The sequence below is a fragment of the Chionomys nivalis genome, chromosome 17 (assembly GCF_950005125.1).
Source record: "Chionomys nivalis chromosome 17, mChiNiv1.1, whole genome shotgun sequence".
In the NCBI taxonomy this organism is placed as follows: domain Eukaryota; kingdom Metazoa; phylum Chordata; class Mammalia; order Rodentia; family Cricetidae; genus Chionomys; species Chionomys nivalis.
In genome coordinates, this window is record NC_080102.1 from 4,398,082 (window position 1) to 4,424,820 (window position 26,739).

Below are 26,739 nucleotides of genomic sequence, written 5' to 3' on the forward strand. Positions count from 1 at the left end.
ATGCTTACAGTGGGGAGGACTCTTCAGTGAAGGGCTGCGTCGGTAGGATTCATCTATGGCTTGGCACAGAAAAACCAACTCGCCTATCAGAAGACTTCATCTGAGACCATGGCCTCTTTACCTTCTAGCCCCTGAGACTGGATGGTAAGATTTAGTTTTATGTCTCCTCCTCCCTTAGCTGTCTGTACCCGCAGCCCAGCCCAGACGCTGTCTTTTCTTGTTTCCAATGACCTAAACTTTAATACTCCTTCTATTCTGTGATCTTAGCATCTTCTGGAATGCAGGAGACAGCCACATGCTGTTCGTGTCTGTCGAACACCACAATTTGAGTGAGAGCAGCTCGTATGAGCAGGTTGCTCACAATTCCGTGGGTGGGTTTAGAGAGGTCCAAAGTCACGCGTTGTCCTTTTGGACAGCAATATAGTCTGTGAACAGGAGACAGCCCCCACATGGCTTCACCTGTAAAACGACAATTAAATGTAGCCTCCCGGTTCACAAGCAAGAGAGAACACAGGTACCCAGGAAGGGCTTGCCAGTCATTCCCCTTGCATAGACACAGGCTCAAAGTGCCAGCTGTCAATGCTTCTCTTAAATGCAGGATCTACAACATCAAGTGTGACGCCGTCTTCGGGATGTCGTGACTCCCTGTGCGTCCTGGTCCAGAGAAGGAGAGGAGCCTCTCCTCAGCTGGAGTCGGAAGCATTTGCAGTTGCCGGCTTCTTGCCTCCAGCCCAGCTTCTGCGTGCGTGGCAGGAAGGCAGTGCCACCCAGCTTACTACATGAGGGACCCAGTGTTCTGTGGTCCTTGGAGCCAGCCAGTGTCGTGGGCTTCACTGGACCTCATCGTCCTTGGCCACAATCAAACTACATTTGAGCAGTCAACAGTTAAAAGCTTTTGTTTCATTTCGTTTTAACCTGGTTCCTGCATTCAAAGCTCTGTTTTTGCCTTTCCCTTTTCTCTGCCGGGGTGCACTATGTGCCTGGACTTGCAATCTCTTTGCCGTGTTATTTATTCTGTATCCCCCACCCCGCCAAAGTCCACGGTAGAGTGAATGGCTTTGAAATCTGAATTGAGTTGAATAGGTGCTCACGGCTTATTTGGAGCATCTAAAGGATTGCCAGTCTGGTGGATGACGTCAAACTCCCTATGTAGCCCTGTAACCAAGGCTGGCCTTGAACTGCTCCTCCTGACTCAGCCTCCCGAGTGCTGGGTATGTGCCACCATGACTGGCTTGGCGAAAGAGCTACTGTTATCCAGAGGAGAGCTCTAGGGTCTAAGCCCAGGGTCGGCACATGTACATTTTCTCTACCACGGGGGTTGTCTGCCGTCCTTTACCGTCCCCTTCTACTGCAACAGTAGAACAAACTGTTACATGGTCATATGGCCACTCAAAATAAACATTAGCTTTCTTGGCCTTCCTTGTAACATGCTCTGGCCCTGAGACTTAGTTTGGGCTACTGGGAAGGGGCGTTCTATTTAGGCATTGTCACTATACAAGACAGGCATGCTGTATCTCTGAACTGTGTCATGAAAACCGTATGTCAAGGATGGAAGAGCAGGCAATAGGAAGGATGGGTTGGTGAGATGGCTCAGAGGGTGAACAAACTTGCTATGCAGCCCTGATGAGATAGCCCAAGCTCAAACTCTGGAACCCACTTAAAAAGAGAAGAAAAGATCTCACATCTTAGCATTTCTATTGGAGTTTGAGGCAGAGACAGGAGAACCAGCTGGAAGCTTGCATGCACAGAGCCTCAGTAGGAACGACAGGAGACCGTGCCGCCAAATGGGCGGAAAGAGAATTAACTCCAGAAAAACCATCTTCTGGCATTCCTGCACATGTACACGTGTGCGCACGGAACAAATGACCAGGTGATCAATAACTGCCAGTGTTGTCCCTACTAAATACAAATAAAACCTAAGAATGCACAAAATGGAACAGGAGGGTAGCTTGAGGCCCCAGCGCTGGCCCCCTAGCACAGCAAAAACCAACAACCACAGAACCAGAAACATAAAACACTCTCAGCAACAGAGAGGAGACAGGTCACCTACGGACATGGTGAGCCAAGGAACAGCAAGGCAGCGAGTTCCTGGTGCTTTCTCTTTGCCTGATATATCTTGGATTTGGAAGGGAGCAAGCCAGCAACTTGGAAATGCCAAACAGGCCAAGAAAAGAAAAAAAGGCTCCCACAAAAGCCTGCTCTCCCCAGCCAAGGACCTGAAAAGAGGCAGTCGAACAAGAACAGAACACTTTCAGATGAAATTGGTTCTAGCTGTAGCCAAACACCACGGAGAAGCTGTGGCTCCCATCCCACCACTGCTAGGAGAGGCCAAATGGGAGCTGGGATGTTAGCCCTTACTGGGGTGATGGGAGCTGGGATGTCAGCCCTTACTGGGGTGTGAAGCAAATGGCTGAGTGTACAATGTGAATCTGAAACACTGCCAGGCTGGTGTGAAAGAGGGTGTATAGGGACCTCAGAATTCATCCCTGCCAGAGGGCACGAGCTGCTTCACAGAGTCAGCAGAGACCACACAGGCAGCCTATGTGTTCCCCCTCTCCACCATAACGAGACACTTTTGCCCACGGGGGTGGTGTCAGAGTCAGACTTCACCTATGCCCAGCAGCAAGCAGGCTACTCCATACCCTGTGGTGTCAGTGGAAGCCACACAGGGTACAGAATGGCCTGTTTCTATCCCTCTCAGTCAAAACAACAAAATTAGAAAGGCCTGGCATTCTAACTCAGCAGTACAGGGCCTGCCTAGCAAGCGTGAGATTCTGGGTTTAGCTCTCAGCACTGCAAACATGGAAGACTCTCACTTAACCTAGAAAAAGCCAGAAAGAAAGTAATAAAGATTAAGAACTAAAATAAATGAGAAAATAATAATGAATGAAGCCATAATGAGACAGAGAAATCTCTACAAAAAGATCATCACAATGGGCAGATAAGTAGAAGACTGATAAGTCAAGAAAAATTAGATATTAGGCATGAAGCAAGGGTTATAGCTGTACATTCAAACACGCAATACAAAGGCTGTAAGATAGAGATCAGACGTACAGCATACGTGTATGCAAGCCCCCCACCATGAAATAGGCCATAAACGACTCGTGCAAACTGCATTGCGCTCAGCATTGACATTTAGAGGAATTGAGGTACTGCTTTTGCTATTTGTTCGTTAGTTTTGAGACAGGGTCTCTCTACATAGCCCTGATTGTCCTGGAACTCACTATGTAGACCAGACTGGTCTTAAACTTACAGAGATGCGCCTGTCTTTGCCTGAGATTAAAGGCGTACACCACCATGCCTGGTCATGGGTACTTTATAAAATCAGAAACCAAGAGCTCTTGCCTGGTCCTAGATTGGTTTCTATTACTGAGGTATTTTAGGTCTGTTGCCATGACCAAAAGCAACTTGAGAAGAAAGGGGTTTATTTGGCTTACACATCCCCATCACAGTCCATCAATGAGGGAAGCAGGGCAGGAACTCAAGCAGACCTTAGAGGAACGCTGCTTATTGGCATGCTCCGCCTTGTCTTATACAGCCCAGGGCCACATGCCCGTGTGGCACCACCCACAGTGGGCTGGCCCCTCCCATGTCAATCACCAACTGAAAAAAGGCCTCACAGGTTTGCTTTCAAGCCAGCCAGGTAGGTGGAGGCATTTTCTCAAATGGCCCTTATATCAAGTCGACAAAATCAAAACCAAAAACCCTAGCACGCCTAGTATGAAATAGATAATTTAAGTAATTTTTATAACTAAGATAATTGAATTATAATTAAAAGATTTTCCAAATTAGAACTGGCACCTACGCGACCTCTTCTGGAAAATAGAATATTTCTCAGTTCATTTTGTGAAGTTAACACACTCCTGAGAACTGTTGAGGACATGAAGGAGACGACACAGTAGCACAGAGCATGGAACAACACAGAAGTTTCTTAGGAGGGGACCACATCAGGAGAACAGAGGGACGAGGACGTCCCCAAAAAAGAGGATGTGGTCTAGAGGCCCAGCAGGGAGCCTCCAAGTCAGAGGACTCCAGAAAGCAAGTGTTGATAAGATGACTATATGAGAGAACTATGTGAGATCTATAACTATGATATAACTATATAAGATAGATAACTATGATATAACTATGAGATCGATAACTATGATATAACTGTGAGATCGATAACTATAACTATATGAGATAACTATGATATAACTATATGATAGATAACTATGATATAGCTATATGATAGATAACTATGATATAACTGTGAGATCTATAACTATGATATAACTATATAAGATAGATAACTATGATATAACTATGAGATCGATAACTATGATATAACTGTGAGATCGATAACTATGATATAACTATATGATAGATAACTATGATATAACTATATGAGATAGATAACTATGATATAACTATATGAGATCGATAACTATGATATAACTATATGATAGATAACTATGATATAACTATATGAGATCGATAACTATGATATAACTATATGAGATAACTATGATATAACTATATGAGATAACTATGATATAACTATATGAGATAGATGTAAAGTTAATGGATTGTTGGTGGGGGTCTTGCTTCGTATTCTCTTTCCATGATCAAATTTCTGATGCGAGCAACTTAAGGAATAGTGCATTTGAGCTTATCCTCTGAAGTTATACTCCGTCAGAACAGGTGCATACACACACATGCACACACAACACATGAAAATGCACATGTATAGTCCATCATAACAGGTGCATACACACATGCACACACACACACATGCACACACACACACACATGAAAAACGCGCATGTATAGTCCATCATAACAGGTGCATACACACACATGCACACACACACATGAAAATGCACGTGTATAGTCCATCATAACAGGTGCATACACACACATGCACACACACACATGAAAATGCACATGTATAGTCCATCATAACAGGTGCATACACACACATGCACACACACACATGCACATACACAACACACGCATGCACATACACACATGTTAAAATAAAGAAGAAAGGAGGCTGGAGAGATGGTTCAGTGGTTAAAGTGCTTAGCGCTCTTCCAAAGGACTCAGGTTTGGTTCCCAGCATAACTTCCTTTACTGCTAACTCCAGATCTCCAGGGGATCTGAAACCTCAGGCCTCCATGGGCACCTACACTCACAGGTACTCACTCCTCCCCCTACATACACAGAATTAAAAATAAAACAAATCTTTAAAAAATAATGGGAAAAAAAGAAAAACCAATAAGGCAACATTTTGCCAATTAAAAAAAAAGTGAATGGCAATTAGCTACACATAATACATTCAGTATCTTTATCTATTTGGGCAATGTAAATTAATTAAAATCCCAGTAAAACATTACTACACACCTTCCAAAATGACCAGTACAAAACTGTGCCCACACCGAATGCTAGCAAGGAACTGAGTCATGCTCATGTGCTGATGAGAGAGAGAGAGAGAGAGAGAGAGAGAGAGAGAGAGAGCGCACAGCCACTCAGGAAGACAGTCTGCCATATGCAAATACCACAGGAGCGGAGCAGCTTCACGACTGGGGTTTTACCCCAGAGAAATGAAAAGCTATGTTAATGAAAAATTGTCATGAATATTCATAGGCGCTTTGCTCATAATAACCCGGATTTTGGAATAAGCCAGATGTTCTCCAATAAAGAACAATTGAATAAGCTGTGGTAGATCCACGCCACGGCTTTTTGTTTTGTTCCGCTTTGTGTTTTTTTTTCCAGACAGGGCTCTCACCAGGTAGCCCTGGGTGACCTGGATGTTAGGTCCCAAATTCAGGACGAAGGACTGAGGTGCCTATTTAACAAGTCAAAGCGGGTGTTGGCTGTGCGAGCCTTCCCTTCCCCCAGCTTCAGAGGCCTATATAACCCAGCCATTTTGGCCAAGCAGATCTCTTGCTCTCCTTAGTCTCTGGGTTCCCAGGTTCTCTCTCTGTTCCCTCCCTCTCCTTTTCCTCTTTTGTTCCCCACACCTCTCCCGTCAAGGCCCTTCCAAGTCCGTATCCCCCAGATGCCTCTGGCTGGTCTCTCCCTCCTCAACCATCAACCATACCTAGCAGCATCATGTCCTTTTCTTGTTCTATTTTTTTCATTCATCTATTTCAGAGTGTCATGTCCTCACGTTTTTATTTTTTTGCTCACTGGAACTCACTATGTAAACCAAGTTGGCCTCAAACCTCAGAGATCCTGCCTCTGCCCCCAAGCACTGTGAGTCAAGGTGTGGGATTCAAAGTGTGGGCCGCCACACCAAGCCTGAGCCATTGTTGGATATTTATAACAAAACTGATGAATCTACAGAGGAATACACGGAGTGAAAAAAGCCAGTTCCTGAAGGTTAGATATAGAACATTCTTTATAATTTATTTATTTGTTATTTTATGTGCATTGGTGTTTTGCCTGCACGTGTGTCTATGTGAGGAGGGTGTCAGGTCCCCTGGAACTGGAGTTACCCATAACTGTGGGTGCTGGGAATTGAACCCAGGCCCTTTGGAAGAGCAGTCAGTGCTCTTCAGTGCTGAGCAGGGTCTCCAGCTCCAGTTACTACGTAACATTCCTTTGAAATGCTAAAATGAGCCTGGCCGTGGTGGTGCACACCTTAAATCCCAGCACTCAGGAGGCAGAGGTGGGCGAATCTTTGTGAGTTCGAGGCCCAGCATGGCAAGCACTTGTTTTCTAGGCCTGAGCTCTATGAACCTCAGCTGGGCCTGGGCTAAGGGGAAGTGGCCATTAGCTGTGATGCCTTTGGACCTATGCTCTGACCAGGGCTTCTAGAGTCTTCTCCCTGTGACCCCCTTTCCATGTAAGGAAATTTACACAGCCTAGGGAATGTAGCATATAAACAAATATTTACTGTACAGATTTGCTCTTAAGCAAATCTTCGGTGTGCATACAAACTCACCGTTTATCAAGGAGAAAAGAAAACTGCATGTTAACGAGGAGGCAGTGTTTAGCTTTTCCTCATGGAAAGAATTAAATCTTGGCTGAATGTTTGATACCACAGAAAGCGGAACAACTTCAAGGGTTAGCAGGGATGACTGAGGTTTTGGTGTTACAATTGTCAATGCCGAGAACACCGCCTCACACAAATACACAGTACAAAATGTCAGAAGTTAGAGTTAGGATCATTTCAGAAATTAATAAAAATCCACTTCTGCTGGGCAGTGATGGTGCGGGGCAGAAGTAGGCAGAGCTCAGTGAGTTCAAGGCCAGTCTGGTCTACAAAGTGAGTTCCAGGACAGGCAGGACTGTTACACAAAGAAACCCTGTCTCAAAAAACCAAAATCAAACCAACCAAATAAACAAAAATCTACTCCTAATCCCAAGACAATAGTCATTTAACAATATTTTTTTTAAATGAAACTCAAATCAGTCACTCAGAAAGCGTTTTTAAAATGCAGCATCCTAATACAATGCAATCAAAGATTGAGGAAACAACATCTCTCTTGTAAGTAAACCATCACGTGGCCAAGAGCAGGGACGTTTGTAAGTACAGTAAAAACCCCGTCATTCATAAAAACTCAGGTGTATCAGGCAGTGTCCATTGGCTTTGCCTGGTGTGATTGATGGCAAACGCCCGCGTGTAAAGTCCTCACGATGTGTGTTCAGACCTGACTTCTGTGTAGTCACGTGACATGACACAGGCAAGGGCTCCGACAGACAGTATTTGTTTTTGAATTGATTCTTCACTTGTGTGTTCAGAAACCTCTTATTGTTCGTAAACTCTTTACACTGCCCCATTTATGCCCCAACATGGGGTTGTGACCCAGGGTTTCCAAGGTCAAGAGAGCAGGTAATTTCCAATGGAACAAAATAAAAAATGGTTGGGGCCTTTCCTTCAGAGTTATACTCAGGTCACAATTGTCTTTGATCATTTTGGGGCAGCTGGGACATACAGCTTCCTGTAGTAGGAGAATAAAGAGACAGATATTCCCTACCATGCTGAAGACACTAGTAAATCTGTCATCACAACACGGGAATGGCCCTAACAGGCTCTCGGTCTTCCTGCCTAATTAGGCCAGAAACAATAGTACCAGGCCAACCATTCAGAAACAAAGTTCACTATTTGGCGTAGATATCCCATAACTTTGTTGCTAGGTTATTTCATTGCTTTCCCAGGAAGACACCAACAAATGTCTTTTCATCCTGGAAAGGGCAGCAATTACAGACCAAAAAGGAACTTCCCCACCCAAATCTACCTTAGCCAACCTGCAAATTCTGGGATTACTTGCGAGGCAGAGGTGACAAGTGACTCTCAGGAGAATGAGTGACCCAAAGACAGCTACAGCACCATAAAAAAGCCCACCAGGTATGGTAATGGCTCAGGAGAGCTGCATCCTGGGAGCACCCAGCCCAGCTTCCCGTAACTAGCCCATCGGAAGGCTCTCCTCCCTGAGGCAGCTGTTTATATGACCTCTGGGAGAGGCTTCACGACTCCAGTACGGTCCCCGCCCCAGAGAGAGGCCCCGTGACTCCTGTAAGGTCCAGGAGCTTCCAGAGACTAGCATCATGTTTTATTTTCTTTTTTATTTATTTTATTTTTATGTGCGTGAGGGTTCTGTCTGAGTGTATGTATATGCATTACATGTATGCCTGATTCCCACAGAGGTCAGATGAGGGCTTCGATCCCCTGGAAGTAGAGTTACAGAGAGTGGTGAGCCACCATGTAGGGCTTGGAATTGAACCCAGGTCCTCTGCAAGATCAGGAAGTGCTCTTAACTGTTGAGCTATACCTCTCTAGCACAGCACCTCCCAAACCCCACCCTCCACTTCAGAACCTCTCTTCCCCCTCTAGAAGGGAAGGTTTCAATTCAGAAGCAATAGCTATACATCACAGGCTGTTCAAATCACTGGATAATATTAGTAAATTTTATTCTATCATAGTCTATGTCTTAGGAAAAGATGGGAGGAACTCACTGGCCTCAGAGGACAGATCCATGGTCCACTGGTTGCCTCTGGCATAACACGGGTAGAAACCTAGCTTTGCCAATTACATTCATCTGAACCCGAGGAGCGGGATTAGATGCAAAACCGCAACACCAGTGCATTAGCACTGGCTGTTTCCCGGGACACACTCCTCGGGTGCTCTGAGGCTCTAAAGGAGGCACTGAGATTTACTTCCCTTACAACAGCAAACCACGTGACCCCAGCAGGCCTGGCTAGCCCAGTCTCTCCCTGTGGTTACTTCGTATTGGAAGCCAAATTGTAACCTGAATAACAATGCATTTTTACAGCGTCAAAGTTAATTATTATGAAGATGAGACTACATGGAATCCATATTCTCTTTCTAGAATTTCCCTGCAGACACTGAGGGGGGAAGCTGGAGTCATTAGCAGACTGTTTATGAACAGGGGAAAAAGTCAGGAAGAGCTACATCGGTTGAATGCTTAAGTGTCAGGCACAGCTTCGCCCATCTCACGCATGGGAAGGCTTCCCGTGGACTCTGAACTCCTGGAGTGTCCATGACAACCTCCAGGGTCTACTCACACATTAGGAACGGCTGTGTGGAAGAGTCCAGATGAAAAGGGAGTTGGCTGACATTTCTGCTTGGTGGGCACTGCCTAAGTTTCCCCCCTCTGTGCCTGCTCTCAACATCCAAGCCTGCCTGAGTCTCCTTCACTTCTGAATATTCATGCTTTAACCTATTGTGCTTGATTTTACAGTTCAGTCCACAGAGGACCGTCTTCCCAGCTTTCCGGATGCTGCTCAGTAGTCTGCAAATACAGCCGCACAAAGGCCTGGCAGCCCATTTGTCTTGGATGCCACCCTGAGAAGCTGGGAGGCGCAAATCAACCAGATTTCCATTTTATTGACTTCCTTGGCACACTGCTCTAAATCCTTCAAGTCAAAATGGTTGTATAGGATGAAGACTTGGAGGTCTCCCCACATCGTGTGCCGCTGACCACGCTCCCACCATTTTCTGAGTTATTCTTTATTTTCTTAGTGGAATATCAGGAAGCAGAATAACAGAACACCAACCTGCTCACATATATCACCAAGCCACGTTACCTAGAAAATCCGTGTATTTAATCTTTACAAGAATTCATGCCTGTGTATGAAAATACATTTTAAGTAAAAAAATTTATTGTGTGTTTTTTTTTGTTTGTTTGTTTTTTGTTTGGTGTGGGTTTTTGTTTGTTTGGGGTTGGTTTTTTGTTTTTGTTTTTTGTTTTTTGAGCCAGTGTCTCTGTGTAGCCCTGGCTGTCCTGAAACTCTCTATAGACCAAGCTGGCCTCAAACTCAGATATCCGCCTCCTCTGCCTCCCAAGTGTTGGGCTTAAAGGTGTACATCATCACCGGCCCTGTTTTTGTTTTTGAAAGGGTCTTTCTATGTAGACCAGATTGAACTTGAACTCACAGAGATTCACCTGTCTCTGCTTCCTGGAATGCTGGGATTAAAGCTATGCACCACTTTGTTTACCTTGTCTCTTTTGAAGAATCTGTATTTATCTGGTTTAATAGTAGTTCTGTGTACCTTTTGTCATGAGTTGGCACCAGGTAGCAAATTGTTCGTCTGCTTGAAAGAATGCGCTCCCTCTGTGGGTGGGATCATAAGCTCTTTTCATCCTAGTGATGGCCTGTCCCGTTTCAGCCTTGACAGGGCTAGCGAAAAGTGCTCACTGCTGTGAAATGAATGGGCTGAGCCTGTGTGGGATGACAGTGTTGCTGAACGTTCTGACAGTGTTGCTGAACGTCCTGACCATCTTCAGTGGGTAAGTGGCTTTGCCCAGCACTTATCTTCTGCCACAATAAGGGGCATACCTGGGTTTCTTCACCTGGGTCCTCTGCAAAGCTTGGAGGATGACTCGCCTTTGCTTCCATATTCTTCATCAGTTATTATCTCATGAAATAACCAGGACCTGGAGTTCAAGTCTAGATGCCCTAGTCAACAGAAGGCAGACGCAGCTGAGTTGGGGTGGAACTATGGAGAGCCACAGACAAGTGTTTCCTATATAGAGCTGAGATTCAGGACCATGTTCAGAGCTTGGAATCCTGAACTGCACTGTACTGCACACATCCAGCGTGTACCCTTGTGTGCTGTGAAGAGCCCCTCATTGCAGTTTGTAAAGATCGCTTGTTTCATTATGAATCTAGAACATGGTTTTGAAATTTATCTATTTAAAAATGAGTCTATTAGCCGGGCATGTTAGTACAGGACAGCCAGGGTAGTTACACAGAGAAACCATGTCTTGAAAAAAGCAGTTTATTTTTCCTGGACCAATGAGATAGCTCAGTGGGTGGGACACTTGCTGCTCAAGCTGAAGGACCTGAGTTCAATGCCTGGAACTCATGTGGAGGTGGAGAAAAGAATGGACTCCACAAAGATGACCTCTGACGGCTGGGGCCCTCACACACTAATAATAGATAAAACAATCTCAGCAAAGCACTTCTTGTAGTTGCCAAGCAACTGCCAGTCCTAACCGTAGAAATGTGTCAACCGCTTTCTTCCCAATTATCACTCGTCTAGCTCATGGCCTTGCAACGGCAATTTGTCGTTATCCTTGCTCCTGTACTTCCTGTCCTATCTACACCATTGCATGGTGTTGAGCTTTAAGAAAAGGAACACCAGCCATCACCATCTACAATGCCATGTGTCAGCTTCCCTGGAGGAACAGACTCTCATAACTGGTAAGACATGGTTTATAGGCATTTGTGAGGGAGTTTCTAGAAGAGATTAGTATTCAGATGGATAGACCGCAGAAGGCATGGCCCTCACCAGTGTACACGCTTGTTCTCCAATCTACTGAGAGTCTGGATAGAACAAAAAGGCAGAGGGAGGGGTGAATGGACATTGGGCTGGGACTCCAGTTGGGGAATCTTTGGCCCCTGGGGACTCAGGCTTCTGGATCGATTTTCCAGGTTTTCAGCTTGCAGAGTACAGCTGAAGCTTCCTGGCATCCATAATCATGGGGCCCAGTTCTATAATCTCTCCTTTGTCTCTGCATATTCTTGTTTCTGTGTCTGTGGAAAGCCCTACACAAGTAGCATTAAATATTCCAGTATTTTGAGTTCCAAGAATTTTGCACATATTAATGAATTTGATTTTTATAATCTTAAAGACACTATTCCTGTCTGTTTTATGATGGGAGAAACTGAGGCACAGAAGGTTAGCTGAGGTTAGAAAGGATATATATTATTCTTCAGAAAAATGTGGGTTTTGTTGTATCTAGACTACAAAAATGATGTGTGTTTGTAGATTTCAACAAAGTTCTTTTAGTTCTGTGTCTTACAGTGAAAAAGAAGTAAAAAGAGAAAAAAGAAATTGCACTAAATTCTACCACTCAGAGACAACCACACTATACTTAAGTGAACTTCCTTTATGCATTTTTTTACGGATCTAGAGACATACTGGCTTGCCATTATTATAACATAAATGAAATCACATCGGCAGCACTTTCCCATCATCTTCTTCTGTACCATTACTTGCTCGGGCCATCAGCAGCTCTGCACATCGTAGGCGCTGTGTATACCTCTCCAGTTATTAGGACTGGTGTTGAGGGGAGTCCTCCAGTCCCACCAGTGGGGGATTTAAGGTACACATGCCCAGTCTCTGAAGTCTTTGGTTTTGTTCATATCAGGTTTTATTTTGAGTCCGATTTTTCACACACCCTTAAGAATACCACAAAGGTTCTTTCTAGCTCACAGGTCTTGAAGGGCAACTGGCCGGTGATCTGACCCAGCTGTCTGAATTAGTGCTGTGCCCTAGGCCAGCAATCTATTTGTCGATGTCTGAGAACACAGTCGACTGGCATCAGGGTGAAGTCGAACCACACTGGCCTGTTATTTTACTGACACAGTGACCTATAAGCAGTAAGGAAAATAGCAAAGACCTCCCCAGGAAGCTGTGCAAGTGTTGTGCGAAGTAGGTTATTCTATTATAGTTTATGTCAGCCACACTCTTGAGTTGTGCAGCAGACAGCAGGAGAGTCATAGCTAACAGGCTCATTGGGGATGGGTAGAGGGTCATCCACTGTTTTGCTATATGTAATTGTACTATGTTAAAATGAAAGCCTTCTTTTTTGTTTAAACAGAAAAAGGGGAAATGATGGAGGTGGGTCTTGTATCTATCTGTTGCTTTCATTGGTTAATTAATAAAGAAACTGCTTGGCCTTTGATAGGACAGAAAATTAGATAGGCAGAGTAGACAGAACAGAATGCTGGGAGAAAGAAGCCGAGTCAGGCAGTCGCCATGATTCTCCGACCCCAGACGGATGTAGGCTAGAATCCTTCCTGGTAAGACACCATCTCGTGATGCTACACAGATTATTAGAAATGGGTTAATTGAGATGTGAGAATTAGCCAATAAGAGGCTGGAAATAATGGGCCAGGCAGTGTTTAAAAGAATACAGTTTGTGTATTGTCATTTCCGGGGCCAAGCCAGGCGGCTGGGAGCCGGGCCCGTTCCACACAACAACAAAGTTACATCCCATGACCAGCCGGAATAAAACCAGCAATAATGACAAGAAAAACAGTCTCACGCATGTCTAAGCGTGTGACGTGTGACGTGTGACGTGTGACATGGATTTTGATTTTCGCAATAACCTATGAGAAGGCTGGGGAAATAGCTCAGGAGGTAAAACATTGTCCTGCAACTACAAGGACCTCAAACCATCCCCAGAACCCACAATTTAAAAAGTGGGACTTGGGGGTCAGAGAAGTGGCAAGCTGACAACTGGAGTTTGAGCTCCAGGCTTCACACGGTGGAAGCAGAGAACAGACCCCTGCAAATTGTCCTTTATAGTGTATAAACACACACACGCACACACATGCACACCCCCACATGCACGCACACACACACGTGCATGCCTGCACAAAGACTGAGCATCTTAATCCTAGCACTCAGGAGGCAGTGGGAACTCATGCCCCAGCTCAGCTCCTGAGTGCCTGTGTGTTTACCCACCGTCCTCTGGGCTGCCTCAGAGAAACAAGGCTGATTCCCCAATTCCTAATTTTTGTCCCTTTTCTAGTGAGTTCTTCCATATTCATGCTGAGGAGGTAGTCAATGTGGTCATTCGGGCCCAGACTCAATATTTAAAGCAGGCGTGTCTGCGGCAAGTCCTTTACTCTCTCGGCTCCCCTTGAAATCATGTCCATTCAGAACTTTAGACAGTGACCTTGTTTACAGAGAGGCCCACTCTGTATGTAAGTAGTTAAGAGGAGGCCATACTAGATGAGGGTGGCCCCAAGGCCAAGACAACTAGAGTCCTTATAGAAACCAGAGGGTCAGGGGTAGTTCTGCGGTAGCTCGTGATGTGAGAAGTCCTGAACTCCAGCCTTAGCACGAGCAGGGAGGGGGGAGAAGAGACACACAGACATGTAGATATACACCAGGAAGACGCCGCCACGTGGTGACTCAAGCAGAATTAAAACAAGGAATGCCAAAGAGTGCTTGGAATCACTAGACAATAGGGAGAGAAAATAGCATTCTTTCCTAGAGCTACCGAAGGGAGCTTGGTCTTGCTCAGTCCCAGCTGCTGGTCTCCAATGTGAAAGAACAGGCACTATTTTGATTGACTAATTAATTTTTGAGATGGTGTCTCTCTATGTAGCCCAGGCTAGCCATTCCCTTGCCTCAGCTTCCCAAGTGCTGGAGTACGAGGCAAGAACACCATGCCCAGCCTAGTCTGTGTGGTCATTTGAATGGAACCAACACCGTTCCTGGTGTCAGCATGCTAGCACCCCCAGCACTTAACCAGTGCTCACTGCCAGTCTCTGTTCTCCACTCTACATGTGCTGGCTAGGCACATCCCAGCACCACCACTCTGCAGCCAGGGAGACGCCCCGTGCAGCCACGCAGACTGGCTCTGCTGGACAGGGGACACAGAAACCAGCATTTAATAAGTAGGAGATGTGTCTTAAACTCACGTTTCCCTTATGTTGGCGGCAGAAAGGAGGAAAATGTTTTTCTGAAAGTTGGAGGTAGAATTCCACTTGGGAGACATGTGAGGCTGTGCTTGGTCCCCTTTGAGAAGAGGGGGTGCCATGATCTCACTCCACTCCCCTTTTCTTCTTTACATAGTAGTGGGCAGGAAGAGCTGCAGGAGCTTGGCGCCACAGGAGAAGAAAGGCGATATTCAAGGATGTAGAATAGTTCTTTCTGACTCTCTTCTCCCTTTTCTTTTCTTTCTTTTTTTTTTTTTTTGGTTTTTCGAGACAGGGTTTCTCTGTGGTTTTTGAGCCTTTCCTGGAACTAGCTCTTGTAGACCAGGCTGGTCTCGAACTCACAGAGATCCGCCTGCCTCTGCCTCCCAAGTGCTGGGATTAAAGGCGTGCGCCACCACCGCCCGGCTTCTTCTCCCTTTTCTTAAAAAGAATTATTTATTGTGTGTATGAGCATTCTGCTGCATATATGTGTACCACATGCATACATATATATCATGCCCAAAGAGGTCGGAAGAGGGTATCAGAGCCTATGGGACTGAAGGTTTGGATAGCTGTGAGCTCCCTTGTGAATGCTGAGAACTGAGCCTCAATTCTCTACAAGAGCACTAATTGTTTTTAACAATGAAGCCATCTCTCTAGTCTCTCTCTCTCTCTCTCTCTCTCTCTCTCTCTCTCTCTCTCTCTCTGTCCTCTCATTTTGAGGCAGGGTCTCATGTAGACTTGCCTGGAACTCCCTATGCAGCCAAGTATGACTTTGAACTTCTGATCCTCCCGCCTCCTTTCTTCCCCAGGTTGAATCACAGGCCTCCACCCCACACCTGGTTTGTACAGTTCTGGGGATGAAACTCGGAGCGCCATGAAAGCCAGACAAGTGCTCCGCTATGTGAGCTACATCTTGAGCCCTGATTTAGTCTCCGTGCTGAGATGGCATTTGTCTTCATAGTCTGAACCTTCAGAAGAGCTCTCAGCTGCCTGGTCTGGCCCTTATGTCCAGGGCAAGCACTGGGGCAGTGTCCATGGTGGGGCACAGAGTTCTCGGTGAGGCTAGACGGGGGAAGGGAAGCGGTGTGATGGAGAATTCCTGGAGAGAAGCTGTCTGCATAGGATAACAGACTCATAAAAACCTCAATGACTATGGTGAGTTGGGAATGCTGCTGACTTAATAGCCTGGTTACAGTTTCTTTTGGGCTATTTTTAGCCTCTCAGTGCATCAGTCATTGTCTGTTACAGAACTAACATCCTGACAAATAGATTAAGAAAAAGAAAATCTTTGGAAGGTATTAAGATAGCAAACCCATTTTACACCAATTCAAGGGCTAAGAGCACCCCTTTCAGATAACATCTGGGTCACATCTGCCTGGCGGTTTATAAAGGTAAAAGGGGGATCCCCACATTAGGATGAGGTGGTTAATTATAACTGGGCATGTTAATTAGGTGAACCAAAGCATGTTTTTAATTGATGAACTTTATTTATTTATTTATTTATTTATTTATTTTTGGTTTTTTGAGACAGGGTTTCTCTGTGGTTTTGGAGCCTGTCCTGGAACTAGCTCTTGTAGACCAGGCTGGTCTCAAACTCACAGAGATCCGCCTGCCTCTGCCTCCCAAGTGCTGGGATTAAAGGCGTGCGCCACCACTGCCCAGCTAATTGATGAACTTTAATACTTTGATAGCTGGATGTTGGTGGTCAGCCTCTGGAGGAAGAAGTAGTTAAATAAGGGTGGCTAGTTTTAGGAATGTGCTCTAATGGTTTTTATCAAGGCAGAGGGAGTGGGGGAAGGGCGAGGCCTGACAGAGCCCTGCCTGCCATGCGCAAGCTGGCCAGAGTCCCTTCACCATGGGTTCAGAATTTGAGACTACAACTGATTAGCCTAAAATACTGTATAAATGTTGGTGATGATTATTTCATAGACCTTTGTCATAGTTAGGGTTTCTATTGCTGTGAAGAGACACCATGACCACAGCAGCTCTTATAAACGAAACCATTTCATTGGCGCTGGCTTACAGTTCAGAGGTTATCACCATGGCAGGAAGCCTGGCCTTGTGCAGGCAGATGTGGTGCTGAAAGTTCTACATCTGGATCCACAGGCAGCAGGAAGGGAATGCCACAAAGGGTCTGGCTTGAGCTTCTGAGACCTCAAAGCTTGTCCCCAGTGACACACCTCCTCCAACAAGGCCACACCTCCTAATAGTGCCCCTCCCTATGGGACTATGGGGGCCATTTTCATTCAAACCATCACAGTCTTCTTTTAGGGGGAGAGGACAGAGTACTGGGGACTGAACCCAGGGACTCACACGTGCTAATAGGTGCTCTACCACTAAGGTACAGTTCCAACGTCTTCCTTAATCTTTTTATTGACCGTATACTAATTTGTGGGACCGGCAAAATTTATCATTCAAATGTTTGATAACGTGGCACACGCCTTTAATCCCAGCACTCGGGAGGCAGAGGCAGGCGGATCTCTGTGAGTTTGAGGCCAGCCTGGTCTACAAGAGCTAGTTCCAGGACAGGAACCAAAAGCTACTGAGAAACCCTGTCTCGAAAAATCCAAAAAAAAAAAAAAAATGTTTGATAACAATCAAAATGATACATTGTTAAAATTAATTCTAAAGGGCTTATAATAAAAAATTATCCTCAATTCAGTTTCAATCCAGTTCCACTTTTTTTGTTTTGTTTTGTTTTTTTGAGACAGAGTTTCTCTGTGTGTAGCCCTACCTGTTCTGGAGCTTGCTTTTTAGACCAGGTTGACCTTGAACTCACAGAGAACCGCCTGCCTCCCGAGTGCTGGGATTAAAGGTGTGTGTCACTACCACCTGGCTCCCAGTTTCACTTTTTTTTTTTTTTTTTTTGGTTTTTCGAGACAGGGTTTCTCTGTGGTTTTGGAGCCTGTCCTGGAACTAGCTCTTGTAGACCAGGCTGGTCTCGAACTCACTCACAGAGATCCACCTGCCTCTGCTTCCCGAGTGCTGGGATTAAAGGCGTGCGCCACCACCGCCCAGCTCCAGTTTCACTTTTTAAAGGCAAATATTTTCAATTATTTGGCTTTTCCTGCTGGTATTTGTTTCTTTGTAAGTTCTGTACTTATACAACTGTTTTGTGAATTAACAGTTTGGGATATTTTCTTCTGCCTCTGTTACAACAGCCGAAAATTTTGGTTTATGACACCCTGTGCCCCCCCCATAAACACTTTCTCTTTTATCATCTTCACAGTATAATTTAGAACCATTTTCCTTATGTAATAGACAGGAAAAATAGACTTTTATGTCTCTGAGATTCACTGAGATTTCCACAGCTGGAAACAATAGGCATAAAGAACCCTCACAGCCTAAACTGAGATTATTCACAATCCACGCAGGGTTTGCAAATAAGATGGCTCCCAAGTGACTCTTCTAGTCAAGGCCATCAACCACCCCCACCCGCCACCCCCTCGTCCAGAAGAGATGGCTGAGAATTTCCTGGGACTCTAGGAAGAAAGCAGCGACTTTGCTTTGGGCAGTGCTATGGGTGCTGTGCTCTCCTCTCTTCTTTAAGTATTGGATGGGAGAAGACCGCCTTTCGTGTGTCTTAGGCCAAATGAGTGGGTTTCCCAGGAACTCCCTAGAGATCAGTATGCGGCACTAGTGTTTGGGAGGACTCACATCTGGAAATCGGTAGCGCAGGAGATTCGGGTGGGGTAGGATTTCAAGCTGTGGCGGGAGAAGGAATAGAGCTTCCTGTGGATCAGAGCCTCTACAAGAAAGCTTTCACCGCAGGCACGCACTCACGCATGCACGTATGCATACATGCACGCACGCACGCACGCCCTGACAGTACCATCCGGAAGGGTGAAAGTGGCTTCAATGAAGAGTGGACCACAAGCCAGGTCCCTGGTCAGTACACCTACAACATCCCCAATCGCCGGGAAGGTCCTGTGAGTCAGCCTTGGTCATGTGATACCCTGAGAAGGCACTCATGGCAGAGGATGCCGTGCAAGTCAAGAGCTTGTAATGCCATATGTGTAAGCATTCCATGTCTTCCCCAATCCTGGAGAATTACAGATAGCCCGCAGCCGGGCGAGGGAGATAGAGTTTAAAGACATTCACTCTGTCTAACAAAGAGAGATGGTTCAGCCATTAAGGGTACTTTCTGCTACCCTGGGTAGTGGTGCTGCATGCCTTTAATCCCAGTACTTGGGGGGCAGAGGCAGATGGATCTCTGTGAGTTCAAGGCCAGCCTGGTCTACAAAGTGAGCTCCAGGACAGGCTCCAAAGTTACAGTGAAACCTTGTCTCGAAAAACCAACCAACCAAAGAGTGTTTGCTGTTCTTCAGAGAACTTGAGTTCAGACCCACAGGGAGAGACTCAAAACTGCCTGTAACCCCAGCTCTAGGGAAATCAGCACCCTTTTCTGTAAATCTGTAGGCACCTACATGTACATGATATATGCACATGCGTACAGGTACACACAGACACACACTAACACAAGCACACACTCAGATAAAAAATAAATAAAACAAGTCTAAAAATTCCTGCATGCCTAGCTAACTTTGTATTTGAAATGATGGATTTTTTTTGGTGCGAGAATAATGTTGTGTTTTATTTAGGACCGATTCCCCTAAAAGTATGTGTTCCTCTCTGGAGTTTGCATCTAGCTGGGGACAGGCTGTATCTTATCTGACATCCCTACCCACACTTCTTGCCCATCACAAACTTGAAGCCATGCCAGCCCAAACGGTGGGCAGGGAGACACAGAAATTGGATAAGAACTGGATGTTATGACATTAGACTAAAATGGACTTTGGGTTCCCCAGGAGGTAGGGAAGGCTATACAAACTGATACTGCCTCTGTGGGGTGGAAGAACTAAGGTGACAGAGAGGTCTGTAGCTGGATCACTCCCAGTCCATTTTGTTCGCTGGCCGGTTACATTTAGAGTATTAATATTACATAAATATTATGTGTGCCCAAGCCAGGCTGTAGATCAGATTGCATTTCATACACAACTTTTAATTTTTTTCCCCTTTAACAAGCATCTAGTCTAAGCATTTTTCACGTTTAAAAGCCATTTGTGTTTCTTTTTCTGGGAATTGCTTATTCAGGCCCTCAGCTGGGTTCTTGAGTTGCCTCTTACTCATTTATGAAAGTTTCTTTCAATGCAGAAAACAAAACAAAATGAAACTGAACGACAGTTCTCATGGAGAACTGAAAACAGTGAGTGGCAGAGTGTTGGGGGCGTTTTGCTTCCCTTTTCAAATCTATTATATATTCACATATCTATACCTACATCTCTCTATAGATAGGCTTGGATCACACCCCGTTACTATCCTCTTAGCCTCCCACAGTGAGAACCCCCACACTTACGTTCATGTCTTTGTTTGTGGCCCACTGCATTTGGTTAGAGTCGTCTTCATGGGCATGGCTAGGGAGTTATGTACTTGAACAAAGGCAATTTCCCAGTGTCTACACCACTAAGGAATATGACTTCTCATCTCCAAGCAACCATTAACTGCCTATGACTCCTTTGGAAGGCGTGGGCTCTTATGAGCCCTGTCCTCCTCCAGAGTGGGTCATTGACTTGCCCAGTCTTGTGTCAGAAGACGGTCCCACAGAAGGGTTTCTCATCGTTTGGCTCTTACGTTCTTCTCATCCCCTTTACCTCCGTTGCCTTGGATGAGGAAACTGTGTACAAGGTGCAGAAAGAAATGCCAGCATGACTGCTCCATGACACTGTCACAGAGAAAGGCGGGCAGAGAACCGTGGTTTGAAAGAAAATGGCTCCCAAACAGTGGCACCATTAGGAGGTGTGGCCTTGTTGGAGGAGGAGTGTCACTGTGGGGGAGGGCTTTGAGGTCTCTCTTTTTCAAACTTCCCTCAGTGCGATTGTCTGTCGGCTTGTTGCCTGCAGGATGTAGGAGTCTCAGCTATTCTACCATCATGTTTGTCTGCACATTGCCAGGCTTCCCATCATGATGATAATGGACTAAATACCTGAAACTGTAAGCCACCCCAATGAAATTATAAGAGTTGTCATAGTTTGCTGTCTCTTTACAGCAATGAAAACCTTAACTAAGACAGATAGAGAGCTAGATAGATATTTGTCACAAGATGTGGGAAAGGAAGGGTGAGAGCTATGAGTGGTTTGTCTCTGTTGTAGGAGAATGTGAAGATTTGGGCTTTAAAGGTTATTGGATAAGTAGGTGAAAGACCACGGGACTAAAGAAAATAGTTCTCAGCATAAATACATAATCATTGCAGCCGTGATTTTTAAAAAAGTGAAGAAAAAGGTTTGTGTTTTTGTGTTTGTTTGTTGTTATTTTATAGCTTTGCATATATATGCAATCACAGAGGACAGAGGGCCGGTCCCACCTGTAGTCTAGAGCCATCTCCTAAGAGTGTGGGGAGGGCACGTCTGTGCACTTCCTCCTATATTCCTGCGCTGGGCACACATGGATAAAATACAGGATTACACAGCATCAAGTCTGTCTGGCATTCCTTTTTGTAACAAACACGTTAGGTGTTTACCCTCCCTGTGAATTCCCAACCCTAGATTTGGTTTTGTTTCATTTTCTGTGGATTTTTTTCTATTTGTTTGTTTGTTGCTTTCATTAGATAAGGTCTGACTAGGTTGCCCATGCTTTCCTTTTACACAAGATAACCCTACTGCCTTGGTGAAGCCATTGTTTTTTGTTTTTTTTTTTTTTTAATAAAAAGTTTATCAGAGGTCTATTCGAGCCATTAAATGTGATCAGCTGGCTGCACTTTGTAATACCAACCAACTGAACAACTGCCTGGAGTTGAGCTGAGTGTGAGGCAGGGAGCCGTGGGGAAACTCACAGTTACCAGCTAGAGGCAGTGACTCTGCTTTTCCAGCTTCCAAATCCCTCCATTGCCTGAAGGAAACTGCCTGGGAGCTTAACGGAACTGCCCCCAAATACCCAACACTGTGCCAGCAACGTGACTGTCCCTTGGTGGGCATTTATATTCTTTCCTACAAGGCTTTGAATGCCTGCTTTACAGATCATGGATTAATCTCTACACCGACCAGATTTTTCTCGTAACCCCATCCTGTCACTGATCCACAGAACCACACAGATGAGTTCGCGTGCTGCGTGGGGGTAAAGGCAAGACACCTAAACTGAGTTTTAATACAGAGCTGTTGTAATAGGTCGCTTGTTTGTTTCCTGGCCGCCTGGCAGCTCAGACCCGAAATAATCACACAGAAACTGTATTATTTAAATCACTGCTTGGCCCATTAGCTCTAGCTTCTTGTAGACCAGGCTGGTCTCGAACTCACAGAGATCCGCCTGCCTCTGCCTCCCGAGTGCTGGGATTAAAGGCGTGCGCCACCATCACCCGGCTATAACCTATATTTCTTAATTATACATTACATTTTTTAAATGAGCTGCACAAACACAATACCCTAATCAAGAGCAAAAATATACATATAACAAAATGGCCCTTAACTTTGTATCAATAAAGCAAGATCCATACCAATGCAAATCTCTACAAAGAGCCATCCAAGAAGCTGCCTTCCCAGTGAGCACAGGAGCAGAGCAGAACAAGAATGCAGGATGTTGCACAGGCTGGGTGACGTCTCTGAGACTAAACAGAACTGGCATTTCTGAGACATGCAAAGGCCTTTTCTTCTAGGGCCCTGGGATTCTGAGCAGCAGCCCCTCCTGCATGTCATTTATCCTCGAGAAATAAGTAAATCAGACAGCGAGGCAGGAGAATCAGTCTGTCTCATTGCACTCCTAAATTGAATTTATAAATGAAAATAAGAAGAGGAGAACATCCCGGGTTCTTCTGAAAAATTATTGACAAATGGGGGCTCGATTGGCAGCTAATCTGAAATGCAGTTCTTCAGTCTGTTATTCTCTAAAAGCATCTCCAAATTTGCATTTTAACATATTTGTTTGGGGAACGTTTAATTTCGCACAAGAACAAAGGAATTCTTTGAAAGGAATTATGTGTGAAAATTAGTTGAGCGCTTTTGCCACCATTTACAGGGAACTCCCATGCAGTGACAGTTGTCTGAACAGTGACGATGACCTTACACTATTCTTATTATTTCGGAGATGCCACAGCGACCCGACCCCAGCAGCCAGAAGGAGGAGAAACTAAACATTGCTTTGGAGTGTGTCATCAAAGCAGAATCCTAAGGTCATGAGCAAAATGAGAAGAAAACACGAATGTCCCACAGCCTGCGCCATGACCGCTGCGGCTCTTGCCTGGTGAGGACAAATGCCGTGCGAGTGAGTAAGTCTCAAGGACAAATGATCATGTGTAAAGGAGGACAAAGCTAAGCATGAATCATACCCAACTTCCTGAGGAAAAGTTAAGCCAAGACATGCGCGTGTGAGCTTTAAAGGGATACTTACTGCAACTGTTGACCTGAGATGGTTTGGTTAAAAGAGCTGGGCTCTATATTAACAATAGCAGCAGAAGGAAAGGCCCCAATACAACAGTCAGAAAAGGCCTATGACATGGTGCCAAACTATCTTCTAAAATGTCTTGGTTGCTATTGTTGTTGTTGTTGAGACAGTCTCGCTGTGTAGTCTCAATTCCCTACACAGACCAGGCTGGACAGTGGGGATAGAACCCAGGGCCTTACATGTGGTAGGCAAGCTCTCCACCCTTAAGCTACAACCCCAGTCCTATCTTTAACAATGGTTTTACATAAATTCAGGCCATCAGTCTGTCTTTATCCACTAAGCCATCGCATGGGCCCAGACAGCCTTCTCCCCACTGGTGCCTCTTCCAGCTCCAGGAAGCCCCTGCTGCAATGAGAAATGGACTCAGAACCAGTCCATGGGATGAGAATAAGGACAGGAAGGAGTACTCCTGTCAGATCCAAAGGAAACTCCAATTCCCCAACTCCAAAAGGCAGTCCGTATATCCAGAAATGAGTTCAAGCTTTCTCTATGGTTTCTGGCAGTTAGATAAAAGCCAGTATTTCTCAAGAATTTGTCAACCTGGCTCCCATCTGCCAAAAGGAGTCATTTCCTTTGACTACCTGTGGTACCTGTCAGCATATCACAGTACATGCTGGCCTCCAGGCTCCCTCAACGTCACAAGTACTGTAATCGCTTTAATGCCCACATTAGTACAGCCCTTCTCACCTCCTCCTCTGCCCTAAACTCCCTCAGCTCCTGCACTTCCCTCCCTCAGCTCCTCGTCCGTCTTATAACCCAGCTAGTCTCACTATTCTCTGCTCTGCTGCTCTCACTATACTCATCAGTCCGTCCATCTACTGTCTGTCTGTCTGTCTAACTATACCTATCCATCTAGTTATCTACCATCTATCAATCATCTATCTGCATACCTATCTATCATCTATTTATCTACCTATCATGCATCTATATATTTCTAATATATCTACCATCTATGTAATGATCATCTATCTATCTATCTGTCTATCATCTATCATCTACCTGTCTCATGTTCCTGACCTGAGTTCACAGTAAGAAAACACCTCAATACATCATCCAGGCTGGTCTTGAACTCATAATCCATTTGGCTCAGCCTCCTGAGTGCTCTGATTGCAGGCACACACGATACCACACCCAGACATAATCTTTGAGCTAAGGCTAGAGTGAGCATTAGCCAGAAGTACCAGCTTGGGTGGGTAGGGAGACAAGGCGGCAGCAAGCTGCAGCCTGGTTTGGGGAGAGGTCCTAGGGAGGGACAATGAGCACTGGGAGCCCAGGATGCCTTGAAATGATTCTCCTTCCCCAAAAGAATTCACAGGTGTCATTCATTAGACCTGCATTGAAAAAATGTGGCGTGACCTGAATATTAATGAAGCACCAGAGGAAAGAGACTCCTCCAGGTCGGGACAATCAGAACAGCGTGTCAGCTGCTTCTATTAATTACTTATTTTCTGTATTGGTTCACTTCACACTCATCACACGTCAAGCGGTGGTAAGAGTTCTATTAGGAAGCTCACGGAGTGCCCCAAATAGCCCGGGGATGTTACATAATGAATGAAGTTCATGCTCTTTCTATCTTCAGAGGCTTTTTGTTTCAGCAGGACTCACATCTTACCGATGACAGAGTAATTAGGAGCAGAGTGTCTGCTGCGAGCTTCTAGAACAGTCTGTCCAGGTGCTATCTCACGCTTCTGCAGACCTGACTAAACACGTCTCGCCTTTCTGCTGCTGCTGCCCAGGCCCAAGGGAGCAGAGACTTGCGTGCATTCCACCTAGAACCCAAGGCCACGACCGAGAAAGGCATCCCTGCCCGAGACACCCGGAATATTCAGGAGGTGTGGGAGACTTCTTGTAGCCATAGAAGGCTGACATATGGGATTCTCCAAGCCGTCAGTCATAGCCAAGTGTCCAGTCCTTCTTTGCACATCCACATCTGGCTATGAGGGTCTATGGATATCTAGCTGGAGGGGGTCCTTTGTGCTGGACACCAAACTGACCCAACTGTGGCTGATGACAGCAAGGCCTATGCGAATGAATGAATGAATGAATGAATGCCTTCAAAACTGACAGAAAGGGAAAGTCAAGGATAGTGGCTAGCCGAGCTCATCATAATTAGGACTATGACCGTCTCAGGCCAAGAACGTCAAAGGAAGGAGACAAGCAAATGAAGATCCGCCTTGACTGTTGTTACCAGTAGGTCACCCGTGCTCCAGGGGAAGGCCACACATCCGTGTATGTACCGTGCTCCAGGGGAAGGCCACACATCCGTGTATGTGCCGTGCTCCAGGGGAAGGCCACACATCCGTGTATGTGCCGTGCTCCAGGGGAAGGCCACACATCCGTGTATGTGCCGTGCTCCAGGGGAAGGCCACACATCCGTGTATGTGCCGTGCTCCAGGGGAAGGCCACACACCCGTGTATGTGCCGTGCTCCAGGGGAAGGCCACACATCCGTGTATGTGCCGTGCTCCAGGGGAAGGCCACACACCCGTGTATGTGTGCCCGGCACAGGTCAGAGCTGATGAGCGAGGATAAGAAAGGACACAAAACTGGATAGCGAAGGGCCTGGGGGTGGATCTGGCAGGAGCTGGGTGAGGGGTGAATATGCACAAAAACCACTGTGGGAAATCCTCAAAAAACTAATAAATACCTTTTAATTAAATAATAAGGCTGGGAAGCCAGGCCTGGTGGTGCACACCTTTAATCCCAGCACTCAAGAGGCAGAGGCAGGAGGATCTCTGTGAATTCCAGGACAGCCAGGACTACATAGAGAGTGTGGTTGTCACAGCTCTGGAAGGAAAGACATCCTCACTCATCTGGAAGTCAGACCATATGTGAAGGAGTGTGGTGGGGGATGGTTTCCCGGATGTAGCAATCCTGCACCTCTCAGAGTGAGCAGGTGCAGCTGAGCTCGGAACGCCCAGCAGAGCTATTGTTTCTTCTGCTCTTACTTCTTCTGCTTCACTTTGCTCGAGCGGAAGCCCCTGTAGAAGTGTATCAATCTCCTCGGCTCGGGCGAAAAGTCACTTTTTCTGCTCAACTCCTAAGGGAGTTTCCTCACAGATGTAACTGTTTCTTCTGTTTTTTGTTTTTTTCCTGCTCAGCCCCCCTAAGGGAATGTCTCAGCAAACATTCTTCTGCTCTGCGCCACCTAAAGAAGATCTTCACTCAAAACTCTTTTATTTAGGAAGAAGGAGTGCAGAAGAACGGCAGCCTCTGGTGTGGTGGGAAACGACATCCAGCAACTGAGCTGGCAGGGGGACTTACATAGAGCTTCTCAGGGGCAGAGTCTCCCAGGGAGATTTTCTGCTCAGGGATTGGTTAGTTTTCCTACTCAGGGATTGGTTGGTTTAGTTGGTCAGGGGCAGAGCTGGCCCTGATTTTAGGGCCCTTTTTAGACTTTTGGCTCTATTTTCAA